This window comes from Cavia porcellus, unplaced genomic scaffold (assembly GCF_034190915.1).
Source record: "Cavia porcellus strain 051 isolate PalLab524CR breed Dunkin Hartley unplaced genomic scaffold, mCavPor4.1 scaffold_15, whole genome shotgun sequence".
In the NCBI taxonomy this organism is placed as follows: Eukaryota; Metazoa; Chordata; class Mammalia; order Rodentia; family Caviidae; genus Cavia; species Cavia porcellus.
Window position 1 is genome coordinate 54,290,899 of NW_026947498.1, and position 13,924 is coordinate 54,304,822.

At 37.6% G+C, this 13,924-nt stretch overlaps 1 protein-coding gene and 1 non-coding gene across 3 annotated transcripts in view; both read right to left on the minus strand.

Annotated features, from left to right (window-relative positions):
* Positions 1–13,924, minus strand: part of Ift57 (intraflagellar transport 57) — a 68,548-nt gene that overhangs the window by 18,567 nt on the left and 36,057 nt on the right. The window lies entirely within an intron of this gene.
* Positions 8,221–8,322, minus strand: LOC111756668 (small nucleolar RNA U13). Its single transcript, XR_002791090.1, has one exon. It is a non-coding gene; the product is annotated as a small nucleolar RNA U13 (small nucleolar RNA).

The window sequence follows — 13,924 nt, forward strand, 5'->3', positions numbered from 1 at the left end:
TGGCAGAGAAAAAGCTGCGCATCTCATGACAGCCAGGAAACGGGAGAGAGGAGCCAGGGTAGGAGACAAAGCTTTCCGGGCTACACCCTCAGCGACCCACCTTTTCTGACCAGATTCTACTTCCAAACATGACATTTAGCTAGAGACTCATCCGTGGAATAACTCACTGATTAGTACAGTGTTCCTATCATCCAGTCACTCCCTAAAACCTCACCTCTGCAGGCATGAGTCTTTCAGTGCACATCTAGCTATAAACTGTAACTTTCCACCCCAGCCTCCATGCACATATCTTTAAGCAAAACGCATTTAATCCATCTCCAAGAGTTGCCAAAGTCCTAGAAGTTCTGGCATTGCTGAAAAGTTCAAACTGAAAGTCTCCTCTGAAACTCAAAGCAACCTTTTAGCTATGAGCGCTTATAAAAATAAAAAGGAAATACTTCTAATATACAATGGCATAGGATAAACATTTCCATTCCAAAAGGGAGAAATAGGGTGAAATAGTAGAAATCAATGAAACAAAGCAGTATCAAAACTCAGCAGGGCAAACATTAAATTCTTTATTTCCATATCCCGCATCTAAGGCAAGCTGTAGAGAGACATGACTTCTAAAGGCTTTGCTGTGCCTCCCCACGGCACTGCAGCGGTTGCAGCTCTCATGGCTTTTCTCTTGTGCTGGCTTTGCTTACTCTTTGTGGCTTCCCTCAGCCATGTTCCATGTTTCTAACTTCTCCAACTTTCTGGGGTTTCCTCTGCACTTTTGGCTTCATTCCCACAGCTTGACACACTGATACCTGAGGGCACGCTGCCAGGCCTCTCAAGCCTTCTTCAGAAATCTGGGTGGAGGCTTCTCTCACACAATTCTTGATTATGTATGCCTGTAAAACCAGCAGCATGTAGATAATCCCAAGGTCTGCTGCCAGCTAAAGCAGCAGTTGGGTGGGCTCTCGTGCATCATAGCTACCGAGTTTTCTGAGTGCCTGGATCATTGAGCACTATGAATGGAATCCCGGGGGACAAATTCCCTAGGTAGCTGCCACTTTGAAGCACAGGGCCCCTGCCACTTCTCAAGGCAAAGTCTTTCACCTTTGCAATTTTGAGCCTGGTTCCTCACATGCTCTACAGGTGCTTTTCCTATTTTCCTGATATGAAGTACAGTGGTTCACAAACATTTTTGTTCACAAACAACTTTGCTTGCAAACAAGTGTTTGGCAAAATTTTGTTTTTGCTTGTGAATTCTTCACTGGGTGATGAACACAACTGCAGCCATCTTTCCTCATAAATATGAACACAGCCATCTTTTCCAGAACTGTGGCACAAATTAAGTTCATGAACCAAGTATCACTGTACAGTCAAACCTTGGATTGTGAGTAACTTGGTCTATAAGTGTCCTAAAAAAAATGAGTATATATTTCAAGACATTTTAACTTGATAAACATGTGATGTCTTCAATATAAGTAGTAGGTCATGCTGAATGTCACATGACCACTTTTCTTTCTCACTGCTTCTCTGGATGTTTTGATACACAAGAGCCTTGGATTATGAGCAGAAGAAATTGTTCTGACAAACCAAGGTTTCACCATACTTGGCTTCTTTTTGATACTAATCATTTTAGCAACCAAGCTTTCTTCTGCTCTATTGTTGGAGGTTCTTTCTCAATAGCAAACCTGAAAACATTTTTTAATAAATAAGCTATGTTATTTTCTTTTATCAGTGTGCAGCCGGGCAAAATATCTACATAACAGTCTGAATGTTGGGCTGCCTTGAAATTTCCCCCACCAGATTAATTAGTCCACTGCACTGAATCTCAGTGCCACAAAGTCTCAGGACATGAGCAAAACATAAACAATTTTCTGTCAGAGTGTAACACCAATAGCCTAGAGTTAAAGTGCCAATGGAGTCCTTGTTCCCTATTGAAACCTCATGAGCCTGTTCTTTTTAAAATCAGCATTCTGGTCTTCTGAGTTCTGACCAGAATCTTACACCTAGCTCAGCTTACAGCATTCTATGGCATATCCTAATTTTTCCAAATTCTTCCTGTGAACCAGTTCAAAGGCATCTGGAACCCATAGTCAGTAGCATCCTAGCAACATCCCCATTTTGCTGGTACCAAAATCTGTCTTAGTTATATCCCTTGCCCCAGTCCCAACCCCAAATACTCATAGATCTCAGGTATGACCTTAGGGTAGTGATTGGATTATAAGCATGTATAGCTGACTTGCTGTAAAGAAGACCTGGTTGGAAAAGGTGTGTCATGGTGGAATGACCCAGAAAGTTTTAACTCCTCTGACTCTCTCTGATTGCTCTCTGTAATGCAGTGAGCAGCTCCCCTCTGCCATGCCACTGAGCTTTGTCCTGCCTTGGAGCCAGTCAACTATGGATGGAGACATTAGTTAAAATACATCTTTCCTTTTTAAACTGGGGGTATGTGGTAGTTTGTTCTATGCATGAGTGAAGTAACTAGGACAGACATCAAGCCCCAGATTAAAAGAAGGAAAGAAATAACAAATATCAGAGCATAAATAAGTATAATAGACAGTTACAAAAGACTAACAAAAAACCTAATTTTTCAAAAATAATATGAAAACTAAGAAATCTTAAGTCAGATTTAATAAAGAAAAAAGGGAAAAAGACCCAAATAAATAAAATCACAGAAGATAAAGGAGAAATTGACATAGATATCACAAATAAAAAGGATTATTGGAGACCATATGAACAAACATGCACCAAGAAACTGGGATGAAATGGATAAATGTGGGTCACATATAACCTGACAAAACTCTAATCTTGAAGATACAGACAAACTGAACAGACCTATGATGGGTCAAAATGATGAATTCGTTATTAAAAGTCTCCCAATAAAGAAAAGCCCAGCACTGGATGGTTTCACTGCTAAATTTTACCAAACTTTTAAATTAACATTAATTCTCCCAAAATTATTCCTTTCAAAAATCAAAAGGGAGAGAATTTGTCAAAAGTCATTACAGAGGTAGAGAGTAGGGCAAGGTAGGTTACGGGGTTGGGGGAGATTATTAAAGTGTACTATCTGCATGTAAGAAAGAAAAGGTATTCTATGAGATCAGCATTACTGACACCACAACCACACAAGGGCACAACAAAAAATTAAAATTACAATATCCCTGAAGAACCATGATGCAAAAATATTAGCAGGCCAAACCCATAAAAAAGATACATTAATACCAAGTGAGATTTGTCCCAGGGGTGCCAAGATGATTGACATATATAAATCAACAAAAGTTATATCCTACCAATAGAATAAAGGACAAAAGCCATATAATCATCTCAACAGATGCAGAAAAGAGAGTCAATAAAACTCAACATTCGTTCATGAGAAAACAAATATTTACAGAAGGAAGTCACCTCAACACGATCTATGATTTACCTACAGCGAATATAATGAAAGGAGTAAAGATGAAAGTATCTCCTTTAAGAGGTGGACTAAGACAAGGATATCTGCTTTTATAACTCTTATTCAACACAGTACTGAAAGGCTTAGCCCGAGAAATTAGGCAAGACAAAGAAATAAAGGAGTACCAAATGGGAAAGGAGGATCTCAAATTATCCTGGTGTGTAGGATGACAGGATTTAAAAAGATAAAAACTTAATAACTTCACCTATAATCTCGGCTTTTTAAGGGGTTGAGGTAGGAGAACAGGAAGTCTGAGGTCAGCCTCAAACTTAGGAAGACTCTGTGTCAAAGCAAGAAATGGCTTGGGAATGTAGCTCACTGTTCTAAGGATTCAATTTCCAAGAAAACAACAACAAAACCCCACCCAGAACCCAGAAATACATCTATACATTGACAACCAAATGATCTGTAACAAAGGTGCCACAAACATATGTTGGGGAAACTGAATATTCATGTTCAGAAGAATGAAGTTTGACTCTTACCTCTCTTCCTATAAAACAAATGGACTCAAAAGGGATCAAAGACCTAGGATCAAAGACCTGAAGCTGCTCTAAGCAAAAATAGTGGAAAAAACTTTCAGACATTGGTATAGGGTTGATTTCTGGGGTAAGACCCTAGAAACACAGGCAACAAAGCAGAAATAGAGAAATGGGGTCATATCAAACTAGGAAGTTTCTACAAAGGAAAGAAACAGAGTGAAAGAATAATCCACAGGAAGGGAGAAAATATTTGCATACATTGGAAATTCATTGGAAAAGGGATTTTTGTTTTCTTTTTGAGACAGGGTTTCACTATACAGTTCTGACTGGCCTAGAGCTCACTTTAGGTCCCAGGCTGGCCTCAAACTTGCAGTAATCCTCCTGCCTCAGCTTCCAGAGTGCTAGGATTATAGGTATAAGCCACCACACCTGGCCCTGGAAAAGGATTAATATCAATAATATATAAGGTACTTAAAAAATTCAACACCATACCTCAAAGTACTTGATTAAAAAACTGACAAATGATCGAAATAACTTCTTGAAAGAAATTACACAAATAACAAATAACATATGAAAAAGTGTTTGATGTTAGTCACTTTTCTTATTGCTGGCACAAAATAAGTGACACTCACAGTTCCTAGAAAGAGGTTCCTTTGGACACAGTTTTATCACCAATTAGCAGATTTCAAGGCAGAATGACATGATAGAGGGGCACAGTGGAGGAAATGCTACTTAAATCATAGCAACAAGGAAGCAGACAGAAGGGAGAAGCTGGGGGAGAGAGACATCCTTCTGCGCCACACACCCAGTGACCTGACTCTTTAGCCTAGACCCCATTTCTTAGCATCACGTCAGCTGCATAGTCCAACATGATTCAAGTGCCTTCCAAAAGCCCCACCTGTGAGCCCATGAGGCCTTTAGGAGACATTCTCCATCTGACACATAGTGAAAGAACAGTAAGATATTGTACTAGTCAGAGTCCCATTTCTGTAACAAATACTAGAGATGATTCAGCTTATAAGGAGGAAAGGTTTAGTACAGCTCACTGTTTCAGTGGTTTGGGGCCTGTGGCAAAAACACTCAGGTACTTAGCAGAGGAAGCCACTCACCTCACTGTGATCAGGAAGCAGAGAGAGAGAGAGAGAGAGAGAGAGAGAGAGAGAGAGAGAGAGAGAGAGAGAGAGACAGAGATAGAGAGAGAGACAGAGAGAGACAGAGAGACAGAGAGAGACAGAGATGGAGAGAGACAGAGAGAGACAGAGACAGAGATGGAGAGAGACAGAGAGAGACAGAGATGGAGAGAGACAGAGAGAGACAGAGAGACAGAGATGGAGAGAGACAGAGAGAGACAGAGATGGAGAGAGACAGAGAGAGACAGAGAGACAGAGATGGAGAGAGACAGAGAGAGACAGAGATGGAGAGAGACAGAGAGAGACAGAGAGACAGAGATGGAGAGAGACAGAGAGACAGAGACAGACACACACACAGAAAGAGAGAGAGGAAAGGGCACAGTTCTCAGTGTCCTCTTCCAGGGCATGTCCTCTCTGGTGACCTAACTTCCTCCCAATAGGCCCTGCCTTTTAAAGATTCTACTCTCTCAGCAGCTCACAGGCTGGTAACCACACTTTCGATATATGGGCCTCCAGTGTGTATTTAAAATACTAACTATAGTGGATCTATCACATTACAGTTAGAACCTGTTATAGGAAAAGACAAAAATAACAAATGCTGATGAAGAAGGCAGAGAAATGGAAACTCTTAGTTACTCTTGGTGGGAATGTATCTAGTACAATATAAAGAAACAATATAGAGGTCCCTCAAAAAACGAGAAATAGAACTACTTGTACTGTACCTTATGATCCAGCAATCTCATTTCTGGGTATATATCCAAAAGAAATGAAGTCAGTATTGAAGACACATCTGCCCTTACATGTTTGTTGGTGCAGAAGTCACAATAGCCAAGATATTGAATCAACTAGGTGTTCATCATTGGATGCAGAAAATGTGGTATACTGTATATATGCAGCAGAATATTATTCAGCTATTAAAAGGAATGACATCCTGGCATTTGCAGCAATGCTGATGGAATGGGATGTATTATGTTAAAATGAAAAAAAGCTACACACGGAAAGTCAAATACCATATGTTCTCACTCATGTGGAAGATAAAGCTGATTTCATTAGAAACAGTAAGTAAGCCACAGTCACTGGATGTAGGACTAGTAAGGATTATGAAGAGGATTGATAATGGGTATCAAAATAAGTTAAATAAATTCTAGTATTCAATGGTAGCATTAAGTAGGGTGACCAGTTTATAAAAATTATATATATTTTATAAAAAAACTGAAAAGTAGAGTTTGAAGTTTCCTAACCAAAATGACATATGTTTAAAGAGAAGAAACTGTTAATTATTCTTAATTTGATTATTACACATTATATACATTTATCAAATTATCAAAATAGATTTCATACATGTATATAAATATTATATCTAAATTTTTAAAAATTGATCAATATAGTCCACCAAAACAGGGAGAAAATAGGAAGAAATTAACTGTATGATTATTTTAGCAAATAAAAGTCATTTAAAAAAAACTTTAACATCTTTCCATGATACAAATTCTCAGCAAATGTCTTAATCACTTTCTTGTCACAGGTTTATTTGGTTCACAGTTTTCAGTGAGTTCATCCAAAATCAGCTGGCTCCATGGCAGAAACAGCACAGTGCAAGAGCTTGGCATCCAAGAAGCAGAGAGAGAGAGGAGGAGCTGGGGACAGTAACATGCCCCACCTCTACTCAGGCCCCACCTCCTAACAGGACATTCAGCTACTGTAATCATAATTGGATGAATTCACTGATGATACAGTGTCTCATGGTCCAGTTAACTTCCAAACACATGAGACTTTGAGGAATATTTCAGATCTAAACCATAACAGGAAATTATGACCAAAAGAGAACCTTCTCAATGTAGTAAAAGATGCTTAAAAGTCACAAAGTCAGCATGATACTTAATTGTGAAAACAAAATATTGAAAACTTTCTTTCAGTGAATGCCACTTTTACTTAGCATAAGAGTATAGTTCTTAACCAATATACTGGGAAAAATAAAAAGGTATAATATTTATAAAGAAAGGCTGATGTTTTCTGCAGGTGACATAATTGTAAATGCAGAAAAAGCACTTAGGATTGAATAACTAAGTTTGTTAGATGGACATAAATATAAAAAAGCATTGCACTTTTATATACCAGCAACAAGGAAACAAAATAAAATGAAAAGATTTCATTTTCTATATTATTAGATAACAACAAATAGATTAATGTAACGGAGGTAAGATACAGACCTACACATACGTGCTCATTTGACTTACAACAAAAAATGTTCTACTTAAAGAATAATATTTTCAATAAATTATTCAGTTGCATATGCATACAAAAACAAAATAAAGGTTGAGTTCTACCTCACACCAAACATAAGAATCAATTTTGATGGATTGCAGATCTCAGTGTGAAAGGCCAAACAATAAAGCTTCAAGAAGTAAGCAGGAAAATATTTTGGGGGCAACACTGAAGTAAACAATGACTTCTTAAATATGCTATTAGCTACACTGATTCCTTCCTAAAAAGATCATTTTGAATATATTAACATTAAGCCAATTTTTGTCATATTATGCAAAGAAAAAAGAAGCTAAATAGTTGATACTTTCCATATGTTTTATATATATATTATATATAATATATATATATGACAAAAGGACTTGAATCTAGTTGTAAAGAATTACTACAAATCTAAAGAGAACCCAAGGAGTCAAATAGTGAAAGATATTTAGATACCAAATAAACAAGAAAAGGAGTTTAACTTCAGTAGTCAGCAGGGAAATGCAAATGAAACCCACAGTAAAATATGACAACACACCTACCCTGAGTGACTGAAATAAGAATGATTAAATACTAAATGTTGATAAAGATCTACAGCAATTGGAACTTTCACACAGTATTAGAAAGAATATAAATTTTTTAATCACTGTCAAAAACTATGTGGCAGAGCCTAATAAAGCTGGACATATATACACACTATTAGTAATTTCACTTCTGGTAGAAATTTCAGTAGAAACACACACATTAATTTAAGCATATAGAAGAAGAATTTTCACAGTACTAATTTTTATCATGGTTCCAAACTGAAAATTTCACACACATGTCCAGATGCAAGCTGCTTAGGGACGAATGATACCCTGAGTTAGGTATCTCTCTGCCAACGGAAAAGGGGGACAGGTGGTGGCTGCCTGCTGACCATACTTTCTTTCTTTCTTTTTCATGTCAGATGGGTAATGTGCCGATGTCCTAATAAGGTTCAAAGGAGGCACATGTCATGCATGGAGCATGAACACCCAATCATCACGCTTATGAACCTGAGGATCATATGTAAGTACACAGCAAGTCCTTACTAAGGGGATTTGGACACCCTTTCTCAGAGAGAGAGAGAGAGAGAGAGAGAGAGAGAGAGAGAGAGAGAGAGAGAGAGAGACAGAGACAGAGAGAGACAGAGAGAGAGACAGAGACACAGAAACAGAGAGACAGGGAGAGAGACAGAGACACAGAAACAGAGAGACATAGAGAGACAGAGATAGAGAAAGACAGAAACAGAGACACAAAGAGCCAGAGACAAGATGCAGTCCAAAAGTAGTCACTTTCAGGATTTCAGTGTGGAATACTGATGCTCCTATGGCACATTCAAAAACTTATCCATGATCAATATAGAATTCTTTGCAAATCTAATGGCAGGAAATCAGATCAAGTGAAAAGATGGGAAGATAAGTTTGACAGATCGACATGTCTAAATACAGAAAATATTTCTGGAAGTAGTCTCTTATGCCTTCTGCAAGGATATGAGCAGAGTAACCTCCTACACAGAGATACTTTCTTCCCTAATGGGAGAACATTATCTGTATTTGCTTCTCACCACTTTACACAAGCAGATTTGCCATGTCTTCTTGTTCCCATTATCAGAATTTCACATTAACCACTGCCCCTTGTTGCGTTATGTATTTGTGTGCATGTAGGTGAGAGAGGGAAAAAGAAGAAAAAAAGGAGGTTGCCATTCAATTAAGTAATTTTTTCATGATATTGAACTAGTTTCATACTGTAAAACACTCACTGGGTTGAAAGGTGGTGACAGAATGTAACTTTTGTGCATTTTTAGAAATGACATTTTTTCTGCCACTGTCAGCAGCAGTCTTTTCTGCTTCAGTTATTCCTGGTTAACTGAGCTCTGAAAACATTTCATGAAAAATTCCAGAAGTTAACAATTCATAAATTGTAAATTGTGTGCTATTCTGAATAGTGTGGTGCAGTCTCATGCTGTTCCTTTCCATCCTGCCTGGATGAGAATCATCTCTGTCCAGCAGAATCACACTGCATACAGCGTCCTCCTGCTGGCCATTTAGTGGCTTGCTAGTCATCTGGCAGCCATCCTGTGTGAGAAGGACTGTCAGTATCACAGTTGTCGGAGTCAAGTAATCTTAGTAGCCTAATGCTACACCCTAATGTCCACATCACTCACCTTAGTTTGTCTCATCATATAGTCATTGTTGCTGTCATATATCACCAAAAGAGTAAATACTGTACAATAGTATGAGAGCATGTTCACTTAACTTTTGGTACAGTATATGACTAGAATTGTTCTAATGTATTATAGTTGTTGTTCTTAATCTCTTACTGTTCCTAAATTACACACTAAGCCTTATCATAGATATGAATGTACAGAAAGAAACAAAGTATATGTAGGGTTCACTGTTACTAGTGGTTGCAGACACCCAGGGCGAGTCTTCCAACAGGTACTCCAGGGACAAGACAGACCACTAAATGTCAGCAGATGTCGTGGAAAACACTGTAGTCCACTTACTGCCATTTGTGTGAAAATAATCAAGAGTATTAGAAATATGTTTTTCTTCTTGCTTTCTATATATTTACCTATTTTCACGAACCATTTTTTACTAAAGCGCTCTCAAAGGCTGATTCAGATATACTGCTCATGATTACTCCATTCCCATTCCTTTTATATCTTCTCTGTGAGAGTTTCTAGGTTATAGAAGTTATAAAGCCAGAGAAGAGATTTGGCAAGGCAGACGTTCACAGGTCAAATCAGAAATCAGTATTTAATTACTATAGGACATTGTGCAGAGCTGGACCAAGGTCCTGAAGATTCCTCTCATCTTTAAGAATCTACGAATCAAAACTTGGATCTCACACTGATACTAAAAACTCTTCTCCTAAAACAAGTGGGCAAGCAAGCAAACAAGCAATAACAGTTGCCTCTTCCGTATTAGAGATATTAAATTATTATTTTGATATAAGAAAATAGAATGAAATATAACGAGATACCACTGGGATACATTTGTTCAGTAATTAGAAAATTTTAAATAAAATAGAGTGGCAGTGAGATATATGCTAATACGTCTGAATGAAAAAATCGAGTTGAGTCAATAAAAAGTCCATTTGGTACGAAGGTCCCTGACAAATGCTTTCTGCTTCAATTCATATGTTATATTAAGTAATTTAAAGGAAACATTAAATCATACTTTGCAATAATGAAATATTTAGGCAGTCTAGACATTTTAATTATAATCAATATGTATTAATTCACTGCTCTCAATCACAAATGTCTATTCAAGGTATATCAGTAAGGGAGCACTAGTTACTTCCCTCTGCACTGTTCACAAAACATGTAGTCTTTACCAGTTATTTCCTGGCAACCTGTCACCACTCTTGGTGCTCTTCAGTTATAGCTGATAGTAATCTCTAAAGCAAAAATATTTGTTCTTCTGTTTCAGTTTGTGATAAACAAAACCTTTCCCCATCTGGTTGAAACATTTATCACACTCAGGGTAAATAGCAAGCATCATCAACTATCTTTAAACAAAGAATATCCTGAATGCTGAAAAAATTGTGACAGAAGTATCTAAAAATTTCTTCGGTTGCTTAAGGAGAGGGGAGTTTTTCTCCACCCTGTGCTGTTATTTTCACAGTATTAATTTTAAGCACAGTATCTTCTCCCAGAACCCTGATATCTATCCAGGACTGGCATGCAAGAAAGCAAAGAACAGATACCCTGGGAAACATAAGTTTAAATCCACAAAATAACACCTTGTTTAAAAATACATGGCAAGCCAAATGAGTGTTCTGTTTTGCATAGCCACTTTTAAAGAAAGCTTGCTGTAAAAGTGTATGGTGAGTATTTTCCCTCATTCTGAGATGATGTGACAATTGAGTAATCATGCAGACTGCTCTAAAAATGTATGTATTTCTAGTTAATTTAGGCAGTTTATTTTTAATAGCATTCACCTCTTTTTGATTATAGCAGGTGTTTCAAGGATAAATTTGCTGAAAATTGTATTTTGTTTAAACAACAGCAGCATGTACATTTATGGCCCTGCTATACTAAAAAGCGTTTATTGTCTCCCAGCAATAGATACAATTACAAACATTTGTGACAGTAATTGGCTCTATTATATCTGCATGGAGCCTCATGGAGACCAACTTATTGCCACCTGTATTTACATTTGTTAGTGGTAATTGTAACAGCTGATTTTTAAAACTTGGTGATTTATATTTTTCTTTAAGTTACATTAATATTTCTTGACAGAAGCTCTTCTTATCAGAAAATCTCTAAGTGTTAGGAATGTAGCTTCTCTGTTATTCAAATATTAGGCAAAATACTATTTTAATAGTTTTTATATACATAAAATATATGCCTGCATTCCAACCCACAAAATATTTTATAACTTTTGGCTCACAGATGTAAGAATCCTATTACTGTATCTTATCCAACAACCAGAAAATAAATCATAAAGAATTGCTCTTTATTTCCAAACTGCAACAATTTTAAAATCTGTGCGGGTCAGAAATATTTAGAAAAGCTAAGTTTTATTAACATTGTGTACTGCATTGAAGGTCAATGTGAGTTACTTTCTCTAGTGCTCTGGAATGAGAGAACTACTCTATTTCTTCATGATATAGATTTGTCTAAAACAGTGTCATGGTTTATGTCTGTGTCCCCCAGGCCTCATGAGTTTGCATTGTTCATTTGTGATAGTTCATTGTATAGTGCTTGGATTGATGGTGTCAGTGCTACACCCACTTAGGGGTGGAGCCAGGATGTGATGTAATGGCAGAAAGAAGGTGTGTCTTTCTCTTTGCTGGTTGCTGTTTGCTGTTTGCAGCCGCCATGAATGAACGGTAGCCCAGCCATGCCTGCCCTCCTGGGAGCCAACTGAGTGTGGACTGAAACCTTCAAAAACTGTAAGAAATAAACCTTTCCTTTCCCAACTTTTGGCTTCAGGTATTTTGTCTCAGCAACCAGTAAAAAGTAACTAAGACAAACAGTAATAACAGAAAACCTACCCTCCTAACCTGCATGATTTGCCTCCCAATTCAAAGAGACTGAGATCTAATAGAGCAATCCTGGGGTCCCTCAAGGTTTATGGAACTGGGATTCTACCTGCTGATTAGGGGAGGCCTCACTCCTTCCTCTTAGGTTTCAGCTCTCACAGTCACTGGAAAGCTCCAGGGCTCAGGACTATTGCAATAATTTTATCCTTAGCACAATGACTTTTCCTAAAAGGATTCCTGCTGTAAATTACCCAGGGCAACACCTGTGTAGTTTATTTATGTTGAAACAAAATCCAATACTTGAAGTTGAATTTAAAGTTTAACGTTCTTTTTACAGCTACAATTTGAAAAAGTCAGACACTGAAGAACAGAAAAGGGAGTAAAAAAAAAAAAAACAATTCAATGAATAAAAGGTTTGTATAATTAGAAACTCATGCTGTAATAAGTTAAAAAATAATTTCTGTATCTAAATTCCTTGTAATGAACCTGAAGATTTACATAAGTAGTAGGGGTATTTCAGTGGAATGAAGGGGATAGCTACCTATCTCTTAAGAAAAAAAGCAAGTAAATATTTAATTGTAATTAGAAAAAACCTATTTAAGCTATTATCTTAATTTCTTCATTGCTGAGACAAAATACCCAACACCCACAAGTGAAGGGAGGAAAGGTTTATTTTGCTCACAGTTTGTAGAGGTTTCAGTCCATAATTGATTGGCTACAATGCAGAGTGGCAGGGTAGACAGCCATGCAGAGGAGAAACAATTTACGGTGGGCAAAAGGCAGCAAAGCAACAAGGGATGACCACAGTCCTTTCTATGCCTTGTATCTTATCCAGACTACTTAGGGCAGGTAGCACTCACACCCTTAACCTTAGCGCCCTTGAGCCTAGCATTACACCATGCATTGATCCTAGCATAACATACTCCAGACCAAACTGCCTCTGAAAAAGCCTCACTATGACTCTGGGGGAACATCTAGACATAGCCATAACAGTTATAAATCAAAATTTTAATTATAATATCTACAAGGCATTAAAGAATGTTAGAACATTTGTTCATGGCAGTAAATGCCTAATATTGAATCATTAAAGTATGTAACCTTTCGGGTAAACACTACACAGTTGGGGAAAGGGCCTCTACTAAGGCCTGATTGCACACTTGCTGCTCTTGCTCAATTCTGGGAATAAGAACAAATATTAATATTTACTTGGCTTCTACTGTGGTAAAACAAAAACAAAAACAAAACTAAAGAAATACTTCTGTTACTACATTTTGCTAATGGCATTAATGATTTTAAGAAGCCACTTTCCTTTGGGTCATGAACAGAGTTGAGAGACTGACTATACAAACAGGGACAGCAGTCAATGAGAATCCAAACATAGAGTGTGGATTCGTACCAGTAGCCAAAGCATCCCCTGTGTAGCCATCAGGCCTCACACTGAGAACTCACTCCAATGGCCAGTTTCCCTGACTTTGCTGGGTACCCACTTCAAACTTGGGATCAACATTTAGAGAAAGCCAAATATCTGTCCTGACAACCAATCACACAGGATCCTCTGCTTTTGGTTTAGCCCACGTCCAGATTACCAAGCATATCTGCACATATCTGAAGCCTTCCCTTTGCTCTGCTAA